The following is a 23,682-nucleotide window of genomic DNA, read 5'->3' as shown; positions in this document are numbered from 1 at the left end:
TACGAATCGCAAATTCGGAACTTGCTACATCTGGCCCCTAGTTCTACTGAATGCATTGGTATTTTATGCAGGTTAGTTAATAAAATACCCAACTGTCATTCAATCTACCTCTTTAATATGCATGAGGTAGGTTGAAAACTGCCACCTACTACGATTGACTACACTGACAGGCATGGTGGCCTGCAGGGGTAAGTAGACTACCATGTCTGTGATTGTCTATATATAAAGCAATCGTTTTTTTCAGACACATCCCGTTTTGTGTTCCTCAAAAAAATCATAATAAAAAATTATGCAGACACTTTCAGAAATGTTTTTGTCAACATTCACAAAAGGGAAAGGGTCCATTGGGGGCCCCTTCCTGTTTGCAAACGGCTTACCACCTACTTTGAGGATGTGGTAAGATATTAATATTTTGCAAGCAGATTTCAGTCGCAAAACATTAATACATATCTTAAGGAATAGGTATCCGAAAGGAATGCTTTTAACATGCCCTTTCCGAATACCGATTCAGTTTGTATTCCAAAACCCAAATTGCTATTCGGCAACGTGTTACAGATTCACAGTTTGGGTTCTGTGAATACAAAAGTGCCATTTTGCTGATGTAAAATCTCAAATTTTAGGAATTTCACATTACTATGCGAGTATATTGCTTACCTCTGACCCCTGGACCGTGGCCCATTGTTCTTTGACTTTATATTGTGCTTTGTGCTACAGGGCAGGTTAATACCTCAGTTAACAAATGAAAAGATAGGAAGCATCTTTCTTAATAAAAATAGCCTTTGTTGTTTACCAGAGTTGAAAAAAAGGATTCAGTTGTCCTGTAGATTTGGCAGCTGTAATTCAGTTGCAAAGGAGTTGGTTCATTACAATTGTTAATGTCATTTTATTTTTAATAGAAGGCATTACATTTAGTAATAACATTGCTGGTTTCCAGGTAACTTTCTAGTTAATTACTTTTTTCATATAATAGATATTTCAGCAGATGGCTCTTCGAGCTTCTAGGACACTTTCTGTTTTAAGGTCTTCTTCTGACTATTTATTGAAACAGTTTTTTAGGTATCGCTTCAGACAGTTCAATTGCTGTTGATTATGAGACATTTTCTATACATAGAAGAGATTTAGAGCCCAGATACCATTCATTGTCTTCATTGACAGTTTTATTTACTGGCTCCTGTTTGGTCAGCACAGTCTGGCTTCACTTTCTATTTATGTTTTCCCCTCATTCCTGGAGCATGAACCAAGTACTGCGGCGTTTTTTTGGAATGTCCTTCTGCTTCTTCTGCTTTCTGTCCTGGCCTATTTTATAATTTTACTTGCAAGACTTCAGATGAGTGTATGTGTTTTAGGTTGTCTTGCTCCAGGTTTTCCTCTGTTCTTTTGCTTTCACCACTCGTTTCCTGTGTTTGTGTTGCTTTTCTATTACTTTTCATTGCCCCCCCTTCTACTCTTTGGTATAGCATAACAACACCAGCAGCCCACAAGTTGTTATTGTCAGTTTTAATGATGATTTCAAAACACATTAATGGCTTCATTCTTCCGCTATTAAGTAATCACTTCTTAGAACATTCTAGCGTGAAAATAACATTATATTGTAAAGGGCTTTTTTACTTGTTTGGCAGCTCCTGCTTCCTTCAGTAGCTTAACAAGTACATTGTAACAAAGATTACCATATTATACTATACAAAGACAGACAATACCATACTATACAATGGCAGATCATACTATACCATGCCATACTACACCATACCATACGAAGACGGGCCATACCATAGTATATCATAACAAGCAAAACCATATCAAATCAAATCAAATCAATGTTGATAAAGCGCAGCTACTCACCTGTAAGAGTCTCAAGGCGCTGGTTTGTCCTCTGTCCTTACTGAACTGATGCAGTGATGGTGACTGCCTGAGGTTCAGGGGTAGGCTGTTCCAGCTCTTTGTGCAATGAAGGCAAAGGATCTTCCACCAGCTGAGGTCTTCCATATGTGGGGTACGGTGGCTAGTGCTTGTTGAGCGAAGAGGAGAGGTCTGGTGGCAGCTACCCTTCATTCAGATGGCGATGGCTTCCATCCCATTGTGGAAATTCTTCTTGGCAGTTGTGGGATTTTCAGTCAGAGAGATGATCAGATGGGTGTCATCGGCATAGGAGAAAATGTTTAGTCCGTGGTTCCTGACGATGGATGCGAGCGGGCCATGTAGATGTTGAAGAGTGTTGGGCTCAGGGAGGAGCCCTGTGGAACTCCACAGCTGATCTACGTAGGTTCTGACAGGTAAGGCGGGAGTCTGACTCTCTGGGTTCTTCCAGACAGGAAGGAACGTATCCATTGTAGGGCCTTTCCATGGATACCGACTGCGTGGAGTCTGGAGCAGAGAGTCAGGTGTGAAACCGTGTCGAAGGTGGCCAACAGGTCCAGTAGGGTCAGCTGTGGGTTTCTTCAGGAGTGGGTGGATCTCGTCGTGCTTCTAGTCCTCTAGGAAGGTGGCTGTATCTTTGGAGTAGTTGAGGGTGTGGCGGAGCTCGGGTGCCATGGAGTTGTTGTTGGCTTTGTTGAAAATATGGTTAGGACAGTGGTCCGTAGGGGCTCCGGAGTGGATGCTGCTCATGATGGTGCAGGTCTCGTCCATGGTGAGCGTGGTCCAGTGGGGCAGGATCTGTGATGGTTCGGGGGGTCGGAGTGGTGGGGGTTGTAGGAGGGCTCGGAGGGTCTTGGGGTCCAAAGTTGTTGTTTATGTCTTTGATTTTCTGGTGGAAGAAGGTGGCTAGTCTGTCGCAGAGATCTTGAGATGGAGGGATGTTTGCTGTTTCTGATTGGGGTTTGGCAAACTCCTAGACCACAGTGAAGAGCTCCTTTGGGTTGTGAGTGGTGGCACTGATACGGTCCTGCAGGGGGGCTTTTCTGGTGACTCTGATGAGGTGGTGGGGGGATTTAGTGGCAGCTCTGAATGCCTCGAAGTCTTCCGGGCACTTGCTGTTTCTCCATTTTTTCTCTAGCCGTCTGCAGGTGCGCCTGGAGTCCTGGAGTACAGGGGAGAACCAGCTTGCTTCTTGAGGTTGTGTTTGGCTGAGGTCTTACGGAGAGGTGCTAGGGTGTTGGCGCATTCGGAGATCGGTTGGGGGAAATCCCGTGCTGACATGTTAGCGCCTGCGGTGAGGGGCAGGGGATACTTGCTGAGGGTGTTGGTGAGCTGTTCCTCAGTGATCTGGTTCCATTTTTCTGCTTGGGGCTCAGAGTGTGCGGAGGTGGATGGTCGGTGAGGTGATGGTGAAGTGGATGCAGTGGTGGTCAGTCAAGTGAAGCATGGAGGTGTGTGCCCAGCGATGTGTGTTGGCGAGTTGACCAGTTGCTTTAGTCCTACTGTGGCGAGGTTATTGAGCAGGAAAGCGGTGTTGTTGCCTTGGTCAATGTGATAGTTGGGGTCGCCAAGGAGGAAGTAGTTTGAGGAGGCAAGAACGTGAGGAGAGATGATGTTGACAATGGAGTTGCTGAAGGCTAGGCGGAGCCTGTTTGGCCTGTAGGTGAGGGTGCTGCGTAAGGTACACTTGGGGGTGGCGTGAATCTGGAAATAGAGGTACTCCATGTGGGGGGAGTGTTCTTCTGCATTGGTTGTCAGGCACAGGGTGGATTTGTGTATGATGGCCAGGCTGCCACCTGGGTGAGATGGCCAGTCTTTGTGGAGCAGTTTGTAATCGCTGGGGATGGCGATGTCCGGTGCAGATGCTGGATTTGTCCATGTCTCGGTGAGAAAGGTGATGCCCGGGCGGGTGGAGTCTAGAAGGTCTCAGTGTTCTACAGCATGTTTGTGGAGGGATAGAATGTTGAGGAGGATGCAGCTGAGGTGCCCCAGGTTGGTGTTTGGTGGCTCAGTGGTAGGAGGGTCCAGGGCTTGGTGTAGGGTTCTTTGGCAGTAAAGGGAGGAGAACGGTCCATTGGTGTTTTCTCCGAGTTGTAGTGTTGGAAGTTCAGAGGACCAGGGTTCATGGCGTTGGGTGTGGTCCAGGTGCGGACGGGAGCAGACAGGCTTGCCTTTGGTGCGCTGGTGGCACGGCCACCATTGAGAAGGGGAGGGAGGTGAGGGGTCCGCTCAGCTGGGAGGCAGGGCAGGAAGGCAGGAAAGCGATTTGCGGGAGGGATGGGGGTGGGGCCGCAGTGAGCACGGGGAGAGTGAAAGGCTAAAAAGGAGAGACAAAGGGGGTGATTCTAACCCTGGCGGGCGGCGGAGGCCGCCCGCCAGAGTTCCCCCCTCCAGAATACCGCACCGCGGTCGTAAGACCGCTGCGGTGAATCTGGGTTTTCCACTGGGCTGGCGGGCGACCGCCAAAAGGCCGCCCGCCAGCCCAGTGGAAAACAACCTTCCCACGAGGACGCCGGCTCTGAATGGAGCCGGCGAAGTGGGAAGGTGCGACGGGTGCAGTTGCACCTGTCGCGAATTTCACTGTCTGCAATGCAGACAGTGAAATTCAGAGTGGGGCCCTCTTACGGGGGCCCCTGCAGTGCCCATGCCATTGGCATGGGCACTGCAGGGGCCCCCAGGGGCCCCACGACACCCCATACCGCCATCCTGTTCCTGGCAGCAGAGCCGCCAGGAACAGGATGGCGGTATGGGGTGTAAGAATCCCCATGGCGGCGCAGCGAGCTGCGCCGCCATGGAGGATTCTTTTGGGCAGCGGAAAACCGGCGGGAGACCGCCGGTTTTCCACTTCTGACCGCGGCCAAACCGCCGCGGTCAGAATGCCCTGCGGGGCACCGCCAGCCTGTTGGCGGTGTTCCCGCCAACCCTGGCCCCGGCGGTCAGAATGACCCCCAAAGAGACAAGAATTAAAAGAAAGGAAAAAATAAATAAAGATGAAAGGGTAAAAAGAAAAGAAACAGCAGATACTTACACTCAGATGGCCACTAGGCCACCAGGGATGAGGTAATGGGTGATTGGACCTGGGATCAATGTCTCTAAGCTAGTCATTAGCATTTTGGTACAAAATTTTGAGACATCATTAAGTAGAATGATAGGTCTGTATGAGGCACATTGCTTGACACCTCAAATGGGTCACTGCCCTATATTTAGTACTCTCACTGAAGAGATGCATTAGCTGCATTGATATTAAGATCTTTTAAAAATTCCTAGTAAAGCTATCTGGGTCTGATGCTTTATGCACTTTCATGTTTTTAATATCTGTCTCATCCTGTTCTATCATGATGGGTTCCTCAAGGGCCTCTTTCTGCTTTTGAGTAACAAGGCTCAGATGTAAACCTGCCAAGTATTTGTTTTTCTTCCAGTCTTTTGGGGTCTGCAGTATAAAGTGAGGTATAGCAAAGGATAGATAGATCTAATTACTGTCATGTTCAGTAGGCCTCCTATATCTCACATATCCTCTTTTCATTTTCTGCCGTAGCTGTCTCACCAGGTGTGTGCCCACTTTATAACACTTGTCATAAGTATTTTTCTGACGGCAAAGAATTGTGAGCTCAGCCTTGTGAATGGCTATCAACATTTAGCATTTAGTTCACCTCTGATGGAAGTCATCTTCCATAATAGTAGAATATCTTTATTTTCTTTGTGGGTGTTTTCAGCACGTGTTAGCTGTTCTTAAAGATTGTGTTCTCTGCATCACATCTTTTAAAAGTTGTTGAGCATCCCAATACATTTTCCACAAATGACAGCTTTAAAGGCATCCCACATGCATGCATGGCCTGTTCTTCTGGGGGACCTAATTAGCAGTACTCTGCTATATGTGCACGCTGTTTTTCTTTTAACACCAAGTCCCTAAGAAAGTTGGGGTGAACTGCACATTTCCCTAAGGCTACCAATTGGATGTCCCTCACAAGGGCAAGTTCCAGTGGAGCATGGTCTGGTAGCATTATTAAGCGCATTTTTGTATTGTGCACTAGGGACATATGGGCATTGCGCAATAGTGCATAACCTATACTCAAGGAAGTCATATGTAATCCCTTTGGGAATTTCTCTTCAATGGTCCCTTAGTCCTTTAGGGTTTCTTGTGGCCTCCTGGAAAAGGCATTAGAATAAGGTTGGTGTCCCCTGATCTGTCCAACAGTAGATTCCAAACTGAATTAAAGTCTCTTGTGAGGATGATATCGCCCACATCAAATTAATTCTGTTTGTCTATTTTGATTGTTTCTCTGAGCTGAGTTTTGAAGGTCTGGACACAGCTTAGGAGAACTTTTTTTGTTAAAAGCCATGTCTATCAGGCTACTTTCAATGGTGGTTTCTTGGGATATGTTTTCTTGTGCGTCTATAGTGTTAAATTACTTACTAAGGGTTGAGAAGGCATTTGTGACTTTTCTCTGATTTCCTTTTTGAAGGCATCAAGTCTGGTTTTGCAATTTTGTGAGTGACTTTGGGTTTTTGATGTTTAATTTTTATTAGTCATAATACTTCTTATCAGGAGGGTTTGTCTCCTGGTCAGAACACATCCCACAGAGAAAGGCAACCTTCATTCCCTGCGTCTCAGTAGCTCTCAATGGCCGTCTATGATGTGACTCACTATGTGTGTATATCTTTTCATGCTGTAGCAAGAGGGTTACATTTGAGATTACCAAACAAATTACTCTTACTGTGGTGATGTTCAGGAGATATTTATAGCAGCCCAGGGTTTCGTTTGTATGTTTAAATCAGTTCTCAAATCTGCTTGTTTATGTGTTTTTTTGTGTATTGAGTTCCCAACCAACTGAACATTGGAGGGACCCTTTTTGGTACCTTATGGGGAATTAGCAAGGTCATTCCTCTATTTGTGGGTGACTCTACTTCTGTAGGTCTATTTTATTGCCTTTTGCTTTAGCCCTGATGCCTGGGCTATCTATTTCCGTTTGGAAGTCTGCAGCGCTAATATGTTTTCACAGGCCTACTGCAAAGTTGTTCCACTGATGTTCATTCCATGCCTAATTTGGATGGGATACTTTTTAAATGCTGTGTCTAGGGTTGATGCAGATTTGGTACATTATTTTCTCTAGGAATTTTTGTTTGGATGGGAATTTTAAACATAGATTTACCATTAATTTGGTCTAGCTCATTAAAGCACTTGTGAGCCACCTTGCAGACCACACCTCCCAGGAAACCTACTCTTACATCTTAAAATCATCACTTATCCTTTTTCAGATTTGATGCACGGATAGAGTGTTACATCCTGGGGATTGTGAAGACAGTTTAATTATTCAGTTTCTCTTATTCGGGGTCTTCTGTTTCTCTTATTCAGGGTTAGTCAGGAACTAACAGTTTCCACTCAATGGTCAGTTGTCAGAGGCTTAAGAAAAGAACCCTGAAGAATTCTAAATCTCTAAAACCGTATGATATATGGCTGTGTAGCGTTCAGGGTTCAGACTTGTTTTCAGGCCTTACAACATCCTCCTATTGAGACTTTACAGGATGTTTTCTAAACAAATTAGGCCTGGGGGAAATGTATTTTATGCTGTGTAATCTTGTGTAATTTACAGTATTTTTGTGTTATGCTTAATACACAAAATGCCCCAAATTAGGCCATAATGCCATTTTGTGTAGTTGCAATTTCGCTTAGGTAAAAATCCTGTTGCGCAGCACAAGAACATCATGAATGAACAGAACGGGAACAGCTGTTCACATCACATTCAATTTAGTGTTTTTTTTTTGTAGGAAATGTGTCAAAGAAGTAGAGCAAATTTTGCCCAGACCTCAAGGTTTTCTTTCTTACACCCATTATATCCAGGGTAAATCGACAAGAGGTATATTTGCTTTTCGAGTGGAGCCTCATGAAGTTTCTTACATATATAAGGCTGTCTAACGGGCAGTTGTCTCCATCTTTACTCTGCACTACCATCTCCATTTGGAAGATGGTGAGAAACTGCAGTTTGACTCCTGGGTCCTACCTCTTTTCGATTGCATTAAGTCTGCTTGATGTTGTTTCTGTCTTATGTTGTATTAAGGTACACCTTCGTTTGCATTATCCAGATCTCACATGCAGTTCTTCTATGCAGTTTTTCTTGACTCCAGTCTTTAGCTTGGAACGTCCTTGCTGCTTAAGGAAGGTGGTGAGGAAGTGGTCAACAAGGTAGTGGTCTGACTTAAAAGAAGGTGGGAATGAGGAGTTCTATGATAACAGGCGGACCTACACATGAACAGTAGAAGGGGGGAATTTCTTTAACTCTTTCATACAAGCACTGGCAAAGCCAATTGGTCCCGCCTTTGAAACCTATTGGCTTTGTCAGTAGTTTTTGCCATTCTTTACAACATCCCTGATGCTGTGCAGCATGGCTAAATAAGGGGAAAAAGCTTATGACATGATTTTGTAATGGCAAGTGTACGTGTGTCTACAAAATTATACAGGTGTTTTTTTTTTCTTTTTATTTGCTGATCCCGGTTGGGTTTGCAAATTAAAAAAAGAACCACAGGTTAAAGGACAACACTTATTGCGTGGGTTGGAGAAGTAACACAGGTGGATAGGGAAGCAATGGGTGATAAAGTAGGAGAGTGCAGGAGGAGGGGGAAGCAGCAAGGACAGCGGTGGTGAGAGAAGCAACACAGATGTTAGGGGTGGAGAGGAGAATGGGTGTCATAGAAGCAGGGCACTGGTGGGGGAAACAACACATAGGGCACTTGGGGCACGGAAGTGACACAGATGGCAGGAGTAGAGAGGAGAAGAACCACATTGAGCGGGCTGAGGGAGACGCACATGGGCGTGAAAGCATTGAGGGAGGACACTAGAGTGAGCGCAACATGGAGGTCGGCAACAGACAGTACAGAGAGGGCCAGGGAGAGAAGTATACAAAGTTTACAGCTGGAAAACACCTGCACTCCCATGGAGTTCTTAATCCAAAAGAGAAAAGTAGTGTTTCAAAAGCTAGCATTGAAAGCAAGAAGCCAGTAGATCAAAAGAGATGGTGAAGAGGCTATGTTCCATGTAAGCAACAAACAGCCTTGGACATGAATAAGAAGCAGTCAAATGGGAGTGACAGAAAAGGCAATCAATGGATTGTAATAGGGAGATTCCAAGCCCCTTTATGTTCTTGGGAGGACCACAATATGTATTTCAACAGATAGTGCAAGCTGTCTTGTAGGTGGGACCCAAAAATGGCTCCATTTAAACCAGGCAGGTATGCACAAAATTATAGCTGATTTGCATTGAGAGTTTGAGAAAGCCTAGAATTTTTTGAGATTGACAGTATTCACAAATTCCTCTCCGCCCCTCCCTACCCTTCAAATGGTCATATATCTAGTCCTACAAAGGGCAGGAATGGAACATACCCAAACATCATGAAGGTGCAGGCAAAGTGGTTTCTCTGTGGGGGCAATGTTTTTTCTGTCGAGAAAAAGAATGTGCAATTGCACAGTGGGGCGGCCGTTCCATACTGGCAATGTTTGTGAATTCCAAAAAGTAGTTCTTTTTCACCTGTTCATTGAAGTACTTTTACAGCTGCAACTTTATAAAGTTTATAAAGTTCGGATCTCATAAGAAATTGCAACATCATTTTGTGGGTCCATTATCAGAATAGTTAGACTTACTGCAACAAGATTAGAAATATTTTCTCGAACAGCGGAGGGCGCTCCTTCTCTCACCTGGTGGCAAAAGCCTGGAACAATCTTCCCCTGCACCTCAGGAATGCAGCATCGCTCCTGGAATTAAAAAAAGGACTCAAGACATGGCTGTTCAAATGAACAAAGCACTGTGAAGCAGCTAGCAACGCCAACGCCTTGAGACCCTCACAGGTGATTTGCTGCACTTTATAAATCCTGATTGATTGAAATATTTTAGCATTGATGTGCACACCATTAATGAAACTGGTTAGGTCAGACAGTGTTCCAACACTGTGAACCCAGGCCCTATAAACATAGGGGGTATTCCTGAATCTAAGGTAAGTAAAGTTTTAACTTTTCCAATATGCCATGGTATCTTAGAGAAGGGAAATCTCATTGAAAAAGAACTCACTTCTGTACCTTAAAAGTGCCATCCATTGTAAAGAAAAAATATAGCGCTTTCTGGCAGTTCTGCATTGTTAGCAGACACCAACAACAGACGTTTTAGAATGTTTCATTGTCTGGTGATGTCAACAAGGGAAATCCTAAGCAGAAGTTGTCAGTCTAAAGTGAACCAAGTAAAGGTACAGGGCTCGGGTAGACGAGGCATTTGAGAGTCTAACTCAAGAACTAAGAATATAGAGTATCAACTAACAAAGTTAGGGAAAGGTCTTCCCCCAGCAAAGTCAGCACAACTATTCTAAGGCACAAAATTAAATATACTTAGTTTCATCAAGCATTTCTTCCCACCAAATCCCGTACATAGGACCAATTAGGTTGTGCTTTCTTCTTCAAACAGATAGACTCACCTTGTTTTCGTTATTGAACAAAAGCGCAAACAGCTGCATGACCTTGGATGTATTATCTGTCTGGACAGCATGGCACAGAGGCCACCTTCTTATCCCCATGCACAGTGTAGCTCACAATTAATGTTATCTGCTGTTACTTTCAGTCAATTAATGTTATCTGCTCTAACTTTCTCTAAATCAATGAGCTACACTTGTAAGATTGTTATCTTGCGCCTGCAATAGGAAGGAACATGTGAAAACAAATTTCTAAAACAACATCAAGTTTATTAGTGAAAGGCTTTAGTATTTGAGGCCTACTCACAGTCAGGCCAACTAAAAGAAAGCATGTTTGGTTAAACATAAGTATACTATAAACTAATCATTATACTTAGGTAATACGGAGTAGAGCTTCTTTACATGTATATAGCCACACATTAACACGCAGATTTTAACATATTGTTTGCCTAATTCTCAGTATCATACACAGGATGGCCCCTTTAATCTCGCAGAAGGGGATCTGAATTTGTACTTTAATCACAAAAAAAGGAACAAGCTCCGTAGTTCCTTCTCAGAGAATTGTACTGTCGCCCTACCTTAATCTCGGAAAGGGAAACTGACTACTTAAATGTTGTAAAAGGGGAAGTGTCTTTCTAGTTTAATCTCACGAGAAAACTGTTTTGTTGAGGCTCAGTTTAATCACTGAGAAGGGGGAGGCCTGTACAGCCGAGGATGGCCTGTGATAGAGCGTTCCGTACTAATAATTTACCTGTATTTGGACGCTCTTTAGGCCGATGAATCTTTTGGCTAAGTGGGACCCTCTCCACCCTTAATCAGTCAATTTCATTAAATCAATAATCAATAACGAACATAAGCAATGCCCTGGTCAACATAACACTTAACAATTAATCCAGAATACATTTCGACGAACCCTAACCTTTCAGTCAGGAATAACCACACCAGTTTATTCAAAGTTAGTGAATTTATTTCCCTATATTAACAAAGCTAGCACAATATAGATGTGTCTCAACACCAAATGATAAACATAAATGAACATTAATAGCTGTCCATAGCGGCGAAACAGGTGCAATCTATGCAGCATTTGAATAACAAGGCATTCGATAATAGCAATGCAAATCACTAATACTATAATCTGTAATGAACTAATTGCATACATTTAGTCAGCATAACAAGGTCTCAAATTGCATCGTGCAACAAAAAGAATCCTCATCTAACCTCAAATTAGCATCGGCATGTGGGACTTCATGCAAAAACAATTTATCAACATTAATTTGGAAAATTCCTAACTAGGGCTCTTATCAAAAATCAGCAGTTGGTTACCTAAAAGAAACACAATGCAATTTTACAATTTCCTTTCATATTTACCAATTACGATCAGCATACAAGGAAGTCTTCGTCTCACAGGTACCGTTTCTCGATCAGCATGGGACGGAGCAAAGGGGCAAGGTGGACGGGGCAATTGCCTCACGGCGGCAAGATAAAACTACTACTTCATGCAAGGGATCAAAGTTAAAGTCTCTAGGGCAAGAATCATTTAAAGTCTCTTTCTCTCGATTAGAGAAAGCATCAAAGTCTCTTTCAAAATGGCGTCGCAGCAAGGTGGGCCATAATAGCTGCAATGTCCTGCAAAATGGCGGGTATCGAGCTGGTAATTACTGTAATGGCTGGGTAATAGCAATAATGGCTGCTTTCTTCTCGTGCACCTGGTTTAAATAGACAACAGTTCAAATCCAGTAGGGTCTTCCATTGGAGGGTTCATAGGTTAGCTTCAAATTGTCCAATCAAAAACAACAGTTCTCAAGCTTTTACTTAAGCATACATTATCCTTGGAGACGGGTACGCAAGTTGCAACATTTTATACCAATTAACTCATTTTCAGAGCTTCCATTGTCCGCACCTGCAGATCGACCTTGGAGCAAAGAGAAAAATGCCAGGCTGGCACGAAACCTTAAGATAAGCATGTGAACGATCTCAGTGGAAAAGTACAGCTTCAAGCAAAAATACACGTTTATTAGCACATTGGAAAAATACGAGCATCTAAACCGTGAGACCAGGCAACTAGGCCGAAGCCTCTGCTAAAGTTATGCTAAGCTAAAACATTTCAAACAAGCAAATCGTAGCACACGTTTATGATTATGTCGGATTAGTGCAATTCTAATACACCACGTTATATAAAGCACGCTTATAAATGTTGGCAAACTACTCTGAGGGCACATTTTGTCCCCGTACAATCTTTATTAGTTCGGTTAAAGTCACACATGATTATTTCAACACTACGTTTAAGCGCTAATAAATGTAAAACCTTCATTTCAGCTTCATCAATCCCTCCTCTGATGACTACTTGTCATCACACAAACTATTCCCACAAATTTTATTCCATTAAAATTCTGTCAGTTCTCTTTTCCTTTTAATTCCCCTAGTTTTTGCTTTGTATTCTTCTGCCATTCTTTTCATCATTTTCTCTTCCTTCCTTCTTTTAATTCTTTCCATTATCATTATTATTCCTCTTTTTATTCCCCAAATTCCAAATATGCAAATTAGTACTATTAAAATTCCCTGTATTATCTTTAGTAATATTCCATTCCAAATTCCCCCAATCCAATTTCCCACTGAAGCAAGTCCTTTTCCAACCTTCTCCCACACTCCTGGTTCTTTCAGTTCCTTCAAATCTGCACTCTCTTTTGTTAGATTAGCAAGCATAGTTTTAATTTTCACACTGTTGTCGGGAATATACGTGCAACAGTGGCGCGCACCAAGCATTTTGCAAACGCCGCCATCCTTTGCTAAAAGAATGTCTAAGGCAAGCCTGTTTTGAAGAGTCATAGCTCTTTCCGCTGCAAGTTCAGCATCTATCAGGATTATAGCACCTGAAAACTTTGTCAACATGTTATCCACTATAGTAGACAACTTTCTTATTTTGATGGAATTCAACACAACTCCCAATGAAGGAATCATGGCTCCAAATATATCTCCTACCACAGCAGCTGCGGTCTCTCTTTTCTGGATACGATGGGATCCAGATGTCTTTTGAATCATCGATAGGTCATCCAGTTGATAAACTTTTGGGAACACTATACCCAAATAACATCTCCCCCACCATCCCTTTGGAAGACGATAATAGGCATTATACCCACAAATGTAATATACACCTGGTATGACAGGGTCAAGTCCGTTCATCATGAATGTCCATTTGGCCTTAAAGATAAACGTATGTTTACACTCACTCGCTCCTACAAAAATGTTGTCATAATAAGATTCACCTCGACATATACAAAATTGCCCTACATGCCAAGCATCTAAAGCTATTCTCCCTTGTGTCTTTATTGCGTCAAAATCATAATTATCTACTGAAGTCCTCTTATGTAGTTCTTTTTCTAATTTCGCATTCATTTGTGCCCTTCTATCATCTGTGCGATCTAAAAAGCTTATTTCTACTGCAGAGAGCGAGCAGGTAAGGTTTTCCCTATGAGCGTGAGCCGTTTCAAAAGGTTGCATTGGCTCGAAAAATTCCCTCATTATTTTAGCATCCCAATCTTTAGCAATCTGGCTTAGCTGCGCTATTATAGGAACATATGCAAAGGTAACATCATAATTTGAGTAAAAATACTGTATGTTAGTTTGACCATAAAATCTAGACATTACTATACTACATGTAATCCCGTATGTAAGAGGCATGTGGTGATAAGTCACCCCTTCCTTTACTGATGTCGGTATCTGTGTACACACATAACAATCTTTCGCATCCATAGTCTCAACATATTCTGTTAATAAGCGATAGAAAACATTATACGAAAGCTCCTTCTTATCATGCAAGTGTCTCTCATCTAATTCTAGTCTTTTCAGTGCAGTTAGTTCAGTGACAGTAACAGGAGCAAAAGTAGAAGCATCAATTCTTTCATTCTCACTCTTTCCATGCATTGCAAGCACTATTGCCATTATTATTAGTACACATGCAATTATCAAGCCTATACACGCATATTTACAATATTTCTTTCTACTGTTTTGCGTCATGATCTGTATAGAATCAGAGAGCTAGAAGCACCTATAAAGAAACTATTTAGCAATTCAGTTACAAAGCTTGAACGAGCGCAATGTTCACACAGTTCTCTTCAAGAGGCCAGTCACTTCTCGGTTAGCAGCATTTGTCTCAATTCGGCAATAACTCAGTCTTTTATCAGTTCAGCAAAAGTCTCATCCGGTTTAGCAATGTCTCAGCTGGTTGTTTGTATCACGTTGGATTGTAGCAAGCAATATCATTTATTACCCTTTCAATCGACAGAGTCCATAAAACTTTTCTTTTCTATTGGTATCTCTTCTTCTTCGTTCTCAAGGCTTAGAGATACAAATTCGTCAGTCCAATCGTCATTGACTGCATAGGCCCATTCTGGACCGGAATATCTCCTGTTCGGTATCCTTTTCCTTTTCAATTTTGCTTCTCTTTTCGATTCTGCCTCGCTGGTACTTTCCTCTTTGGCCAAGTCTTTTCCTTCACTTGAGGATGGTACCACGACAGACACTTCCTTTCTTTTCTCTTTCACTTTTGGCCTTTCTTCGTCGTTCAAATTTTCTTTAGTCCTCTGTTTTATTGGTGATATACTTAGTCTTCTCTTTGCACCATGTCCATTTGATGGACCTGCGATCTTTTCTGTGGAAGCTTGAACTGTTTCGTTCTGTTCTACCTTGTCCCCTCCTCCTGGGGAATCAATCACGTTCTCTTTTTCTTTTTCTGTATCGTTTGTTTCTGGGAAAGCCCTCCTCTGATCAGGCTCTCCTGCTTTTCACCTTTTTCGAGCCCTTCGTCACTGTTACTTTCGTCAGGCTCTTTATCACTTTCAGCTGCCTCAGGTTCTTTGTCACCTTCAGCTGCTTCAGGCTCTTTGCTACCCTCAGCTGCTTCAGGTTCTTTGTCACCTTCAGCTGCTTCGTCGCTGTCTGAGGTTTCTCCTTGATCTTCCCCAAGTGAGTTGGTCGCTTCGTCCTCAGAGAATATCTCTCTTTCTTCCGTTCCTGTCTGTTCGCTTTCAGTTTGGTTTTGCTCTGTCTCAGCACTCAGCACTGTTTTATCAGGCACTGGCAGTTTCAGCCCTTCAACTTCCTCCTCTGTGGGACACAACACTTTCTTTGTGTGACTGGCGTGAATCCAGTTGGGAACCCCCGCACACTTCACAGCGGTAGTTGTCGTCAGGATCACTTGGAAAGGGCCTTTCCAACGGGGTTCCAGACACGACTTCCTCACGTGCTTCTTTACCACGACCCAGTCACCTGCTTTCAGTGCGTGTCCTGGACCTTGGATCGGTGGCAAGGTGGTTGCTTCCACCTGGTGAGAGAAAGAGCGAACCACGTCAGCTAGACCCTTGCAGTAGTCTAACACCATATCATCTGTAATATTCAAAAGCGCGTTTGCAGGAACTGCAGGAAGTCTCATAGCCCTGCCCATGAGAATTTCGTGCGGAGACAATCCAGTCTTTCTATCAGGGGTGTTTCTCATTGACATTAGCACCAAGGGCAATGCGTCAGGCCATTTCAAATTTGTCGATGCACATATTTTCGCCATTCTTGATTTCAGTGTACCATTCATCTGCTCCACCAGTCCTGATGCTTCAGGGCGATAGCTACAATGCAGTTTTTGCTCAATGTTCAGTGCTTCGCAAAGTAACTTTATCACCTCGTTATTGAAGTGACTTCCCCTATCTGATTCTAAAGAGATCGGGAATCCGAAACGTGGTATCAACTCTCTCAACAATAGCTTTGCAACTGTAAGGCTGTCATTTCTACGTGTGGGGTATGCCTCAATCCAGTGACTAAAAATGCACACAATCACCAACACATACTTTAGACCTCCATGCACAGGCATCTCAATGAAATCCATCTGCATCCTACTAAATGGGCCACTGGCCCTGCCAATGTGGCTCGCGTTCACAACTGTTCCCTTTCCTGGGTTCATCTGCTGACAAGTGACACATCGATGGCAAACTGCTTCTGCAGCTTGACGAAATCTGGGGTTAAACCAATCAGTTTTGAACAATCTTATCATGGCATCTCTCCCTAGGTGAGCTTGCCCATGATAGAACCACGCAAGCTGTGATAAGAGACTATTTGGCAAAACAAATTTTCCCTCATTTGAAACCCATAACTCGTCTGGTCTCTTTATACATTGTGATTTAATCCAGGAGTCTCTTTCATCCTCCCTGACGTTATTCTGTAATGCTTTTAATTCATCTATTGTATCTACGACCTTCAAGGCAAATGCTTCAGCTGGTTCGAGTTCTGGTTCACTTATCGAATTCCATTCATCTCTGAGTAATATACAGTTCAAGGCACAAAATCTTGCGACTTGATCCGCATATGCATTTCCCAGAGAAACATAGTCCTGTCCTTTTGTATGAGCACTACACTTTACCACTGCAACTTCGGCTGGCATTTGAATGGCGTGTAACAATTCCCTTATTCTTTCCCCGTTTTTCACTGGGGATCCTGAAGAAGTCAGGAAACCTCTCTGTGACCATAGTTGTCCAAAGTCGTGCACAATTCCAAACCCATACTGACTATCAGTGTAAATGGTGACTTTCATCAATGCAGACAGCTGACATGCTCTTGTAAGGGCTACAAGTTCTGCTACTTGTGCAGAATAGACTCCTTGAAGCCAGGACGCTTCCAAGACACCTGTTACAGTACATACAGCATATCCTGCTTTCAAAATTCCCATCCCATCTCTTAGACATGAACCATCAACGAAAACAATTTGGTCATTTTCATCAAGCTTAGTATCCTTAATGTCAGGTCGAGGTTTTGTGCAAAATTCAGTCACCTGAAGGCAGTCATGCTCGACGTCTTCAGCGTTCTCAATTTCAGCATTTTCTCCAGGAAGCAAGGTTGCTGGATTCAACGTAGTGCACCTTTTCAGCTGCACGTTCGGTGAGCCCAGAATTATCGTTTCATACCTTGTGAGTCTTGCTCCAGTCATGTGTTGCGTTCGGGAGCGGGTCAAAAGTATCTCAACTGAGTGAGGGACCATGACTGTTACTGGGTGTCCCATCACTATTCCTTCACTCTGAGTGAGGCTGATACCAACTGCTGCTACGGCGCGCAAACACCCGGGAAGTGCTGCTGCAACCAGATCCAAAGTAGCTGAAAAATACGCTACTGGTCTGTTTATGCCACCATGGGCTTGAGTCAAGACAGACAAAGAACATGCATCACGTTCATGACAAAACAATGTGAAAGGCTTTGTGTAATCAGGCATACCTAAAGCTGGAGCCCTGCACATGCATTCTTTCAATTCGATAAAAGCATCCATCTCATCTCCTTTCAACTCAATTTGATCCAAGGCATCCTTCTGGGTCAGCTTCAGTAATGGCTTTGCTAGAGTTGAGAAGTTGGGAATCCACTGGCGACAGTAGCCCACCATTCCCAAAAACTTCCTCACCTCCCTCCTTGTCTTTGGTGGACTCATTTGAAGTATACTCGTTATTCTTTCCTTCATTATTCTCCGTGACCCTTTCTCTATCTGGTGACCCAAGTATTTCACTTTCTTCTGACAGAACTGCAATTTGGAAGGAGACACCTTGTGCCCATTCCTTCCCAAATGGTTCAACAGAGCAATAGTATCGGCTGTGCAGCCACTTTCTGTCTTTGATGCAATCAGTAAGTCATCGATGTACTGTACTAGGGTTGACTCGAATGGCAATTCTAATGCTTCCAAGTCTTTCTTTAGAATCTTATTGAATATTGACGGTGACTCAGAAAACCCTTGGGGAATTCGACACCAACTGTACACTCTGTCTAAGAATTTGAAACAAAAGAGAAATTGGCTGTCCTCATGAAGAGGCACCGAAAAGAATGCTTGTGACAGGTCGATGACTGAGAACCACTCGGCATCGCAAGGGACTTGAAACATTATCACAGCTGGATTTGGTACTACAGGGCAACACTTGACTATGATGTCATTTATTTTCCTCAAGTCCTGTACAATTCGGACCTTTCCACTCGGCTTTATTAGTCCCATGATTGGTGAATTACATGGACTGCTTAACACTTCTTTCAGTACCCCCTGCTTTACAAATTCGTCAATGAGTTGGGCAACTTTCATGAGGGTGTCTTGTGCCATGTGGTATTGTGGGGTCTGGGGAAAGGTTGCATTGGGCTTTACAGTCACTTTCACTGGTTCCACTCCTTTCATCAATCCCACCTCTTTCCCTGTCATATCCCACACTTCCTTTCCGACTGTTTCCCGTAATTCAGCTGGAATATCTTCTTCAGTTATCATCGGGAAAAGGCAAATCAGAGGATACTCTTCATCGACAGTTTCCATCTCATCCCCCTCTACACTGTCCTCTTCTTCCCCATCACTGCTCGTCTGAATTTTAATTCCCTCGTTCGAACACATAATCGAACATCCCAACTTGCACAATAAGTCTCTCCCTAACAGTGCTATCGGGCTTGAGTCACATACCACAAACTGATGTAACCCTTGATAGTTACCGATGCTGACTGGTACCGGATCTGTTATTGGGTTCGTCAGGTGCCTGTTTGCTACTCCCACCACTTGAACTGTTCTCCCTGAGAGTGGCAAATTTGGTACTTCAATGCTCTTAACAGTTGAACGTGTTGCTCCTGTGTCAACCAAGAATGAGACACGATGACCCATTACTCTTCCCTCCACGTACGGACCCTTTTGATCAACTTCCAAGGATGCTGCAAGCACACAATCTCCTTCCTCTCCTGAACTTTCACTCTCCCACACATTGTTTATTCCACTCTCACTGTGTAATGGGAACTGTTGTACGGTGCCATTTGTATTCATTACCTGAGCCGAGACCTGTGGAGGAACCATCACTTGCTGCTGACTCATTGGTGCCAAAGGTATTTGCATTTGCTGATTAGGTACCATGGGAAACTGCTGTTGCATTGGCTGCATTTGCGTCATCTGCATACGGGGCATCTGCATCTGCTGCGGCTGCATAGGTTGTAATCCCTGCAACTGATTTACGGTCTGAAAATTTGGGTTTGGACCTCTCATTTTCGGTCCCCTCATTGTCTGAAATGCATTGACATCATTGTTTTGCTGACCAACAACTGCACCTTCCTGCACCACCATTGGGCACTCGCGTTTCCAATGACCGACAATTCCGCACACGTGACACGGCATCACCTTTTTCAATGCCTGCACACCATTCGGAGTCACAACAGTGTTCAAATCCGGACCATTATTCACAAAACCTCCTCTGCCTCTGCCTCTCGCCTGTGGCTGAAACATCATATTTCCCTGCAACTGCGGCTGCGGTTGCGGTACCTGCTGTTGGAACCCTTGCAACCCTTGCAAACCTTGCAGACCTGTCTGAGCTGCTTTAAGCTGCATCATCATCACTTTCTCCTTCAACCTTTTCTGTTTCACTTCAATTTCATCGCTACAGTATTTCGCATAATTCAACACCTCGTCAATCGGTTTCGATTGCCAACAAATCAAATGCGACTTTATCATCTGACTTATCTCTGGTCTCAGCCCTTCCACAAATCTGAACACAAAATGAAGCATGTCCTTCGCCTCTATTGTTTCCGTGCCGCTGTAGTTCTTGAACGCCTTCAACAACCTCTCATAGTAACTATGAATCGACTCTTTAGCCTCTTGGGCAGTTCGATCGATCTTCTGCCAATCCACATTTTTCGCGGCAACCTTCGTCTTCAAATGCTCAATCACCTTATAGTACAGGCTCATCACCATAGGTGATGGTGCACCCGTATCCCTGTCTCTCTCTGGTTCACTTGTCGGCCAACCTACAGCTCTTTTGCAATCCTCCCACAAATCTGCCGGAACCACAATCTCAAAGAGAGTGTTCAGGTCTTCCCAGAGACATTTTGCAAGCTTCATAAACCTGTCAGTCTGTTGATACCATTCAATCGGTTTCTCTCTCAGTTTGGGAAAATCATCCGTAAAAGACTGAATGTCGCTTCTATGCCATGGTACATGTATTCATTTTCCCCCTGCTGTCTCCCTCATTGGTAACATGGTTACTGCATCACTACTCTGTGGTCTTTTCTCGTTGAGCTCTGGGACACTGTCTTTCCTCTTTTCTTTTCTCTTTACCCATCTGCTTTCCCATTTGTCTAAGCACCTCCACACTTGTGCACTCTGCAACAATTCTCTAAGGTGCGCCTTCATGCCTGCTGACCTCATGTGTTCAAAATCTGTGGTCCCGAAATCCAACCTGTAGCTCCTGCTCAAGTGTTTTGTCTTGTCTATGTCAACCCCGTTTTTGTCAGCTATTTCTTGCAAGCTTCTATGTACCTTGTTCACTTCTCTCGTAATCCTGGGACATAGATACCTCAGCTCTTCTTCCGAGTAGGACTCTAACCTATTCACACCCATAGTCCCTTCCACCAATTCTTGTGCTTCCATGTTCAACCTCATCCTATTCATATAATCTTCTCCCTTCCCACTGTCTGAGCTTTGTGTGGAATTCAGACTGTTGAACCACTGTGTCAGCTGTTGCGCATTCAACCCCATCAGTGTAGCGTTCACATCGACTGCCATTGATGGTTGTGGCAACTTTTCAGTATTCGATGACAGCGGTATCACCAGTGGGGGACTCGACCTCACCACTGTTGACTGAGCACATATGGGACTAAACTCCATCAAGGACCCAGATCCATTTGGCTGAGCCGCTATCGGAGTTATCCCTGGAGTGTTTTCTATGCACCTCCTTTCTGTCCCATTCTGCAGCATTGATCCCTGACCGCTCATACCTAAGTTGGGCTGACTGTACAAAGGTACCGGTGGACCTACAGTAATGGGTAGCGATATCGCGTCTGGGTTCTGTCCATTTCCCATGTTCTGAGACATGTTCATTCCCACACTATGGGTCATCATTGCCGGCATGCCCATCTGACTCCCCGTCATCTGAGCATGTGCTGTCCCCCCCTGCATCTGCTTTTGAGGCATCAAAAACTGTGTTGATTCGGCTTGTGCCAATGTCGGGTTGTGACCATTCTGTCCTCCCATTGCGGCTGGATCTAGAATCATTCCCGTACTATTGTCACTGCTGTAGTACCTTGGGATCTGCGGCTGATAATTTTCTGCTGGTTTCAACATGGGCACATCTGGATATATTCTCCTAACCTGCGGTATCTGCGGGGTGAACAGTAAACTCGCGTCCTTAGACCCCGATGATGCTCCTGAACTCTGAGTTTCACTGTTCTGTACCGGTGCCGGAGGGGCAGAACTGGTACTTGGACCTTGTCCACTCTCCGCATAAGGTGGTGGACGGTCGTTCAGCAATTGCATTATTAACTCCTCATCCTCTAACTCCTCTTCTCTTCTCAACTTTTCCTCGTCCTCTCTATCCTTGGAACACCTCCTGTTTGTCTTACAGGTAGCTTTCTTACCTGTCTCCTCTTCTTCCTTAGTAATTGCGGGAAACAATTTTATCCCCTGCAATACATCTGACCTCCACACCTTCTGTGCATTATCCCACCTAGCGTCTGCTAGTGTCTTTTCTACCTTTCTTATCCTGGTCTCGAACTTATTTTGCTGTTGCTGTCTAGCCATTAGTTCCCAAATTGCTAGAGCCTCAAACTGTGCTGGCCTTGGAGGTACCTTCATGTCGTACATCGCGAATCTCAAATTCTCTAGGATCCTTATATTGAATGTCCCATGTATCGGGAACGCTACGCTCCCATGTTTCTCTGTCAGCTTGTGCCATTGCTTTAGCCAAAGACACAGAGCTACCCCTTTTTCCTCCATTACAATGTAAGCTGGTGTGCCTTCGGGCGGCGTCTCCTCTCCTACGCTCGCTTTAATGTAAGACTCCCCCTTCATCGCACTCCTTAATGCTTTAAAAAATTTCATTTTCTCGTCTTTTATTTCACAAAGTTTGTAATCAATAGGTGACCTTAATTCCCGGAATACTCTTCGCTTGCCTTTCCCCTTCCAATCGAGCCCCATGGACTGCGTCCAATCCGTGCGCGACCCTTCTCTGCAACCAACCTATCCCAGCGCGGCTCCTAGTGACGTCACACTCACACCCACTGCGGCTGACAAAGCCTCGCGGCTAGTCCTCCTTCACTCAGCTCCTCTCGTAACAACTTCTGGCATGTATCGCGAGCTACCAAATAATAATAAAACAGATCTGTCGGTTTACTACAGGAAGGGTAACACAATCGCTTCAGGACCTTAGGGATTTTTCACTAGCCTCGGCAGTTATTCCATCTTTCTCGGTCCCCACTTTCGCAAGCAAATCTGACCCGCAGACCTACTCTCAACTTGTCAATGATCTATTCTAGTGCACTTAGAATTTTGTCAAAGCCCGAAGTCGAAGTTTCTTTCACTCCCTTAACACATGTACCGACTCGTCGACCACGCCCGATCAACCTACTAAACCGACCAGACCACAACATAAAACAACATACTCCGGAGTCTCTTGACCTCGCAGGGCCCGTCTCAACAACAACAACCACGTGGACCTTTTTATGCACGAAGCGCCACATGCACATGAAGTTCGACGACTTCCCTACTCTCACACTCGGAGTCGCACCTCCGCTATTTCTATGAAGTTCGACGACTTCCCTACTCCTACACTCGGAGTCGCACCTCCGCTATTCTCTAAAATCCTCGCAACCTTCTCACACAAACTGCGGCAATAAGCTGTGCAAGCGCAGAATCCTAACTTCACTCATACCATCACTAGTACCGCCAACGCCTATTCCACATCTCCGTCCTCTCCATTCGCAAGCTCCGAGATCCCGGGAAAGTCGCGGTGGACTTAGCCCATCATCATTCTGTCAATCTATTTTACCCAAGAAAAATCTAATTCAACTTCTCGAATGGGGTCTCAAAGGGCGTAACCGTCAATTCAACACCATGTACTTTAAGAGTACGTGGTCCCAAAAGGCGAAACCGTCCTCTGCTACCATCTACTGATAGAGCGTTCCGTACTAATAATTTACCTGTATTTGGACGCTCTTTAGGCCGATGAATCTTTTGGCTAAGTGGGACCCTCTCCACCCTTAATCAGTCAATTTCATTAAATCAATAATCAATAACGAACATAAGCAATGCCCTGGTCAACATAACACTTAACAACTAATCCAGAATACATTTCGACGAACCCTAACCTTTCAGTCAGGAATAACCACACCAGTTTATTCAAAGTTAGTGAATTTATTTCCCTATATTAACAAAGCTAGCACAATATAGATGTGTCTCAACACCAAATGATAAACATAAATGAACATTAATAGCTGTCCATAGCGGCGAAACAGGTGCAATCTATGCAGCATTTGAATAACAAGGCATTCGATAATAGCAATGCAAATCACTAATACTATAATCTGTAATGAACTAATTGCATACATTTAGTCAGCATAACAAGGTCTCAAATTG

Source organism: Pleurodeles waltl, chromosome 6 (assembly GCF_031143425.1).
Source record: "Pleurodeles waltl isolate 20211129_DDA chromosome 6, aPleWal1.hap1.20221129, whole genome shotgun sequence".
NCBI classification, from domain to species: Eukaryota; Metazoa; Chordata; class Amphibia; order Caudata; family Salamandridae; genus Pleurodeles; species Pleurodeles waltl.
The sequence above is the reverse complement of the archived record's forward strand: the minus strand, read 5'-3'. Positions refer to the sequence as shown.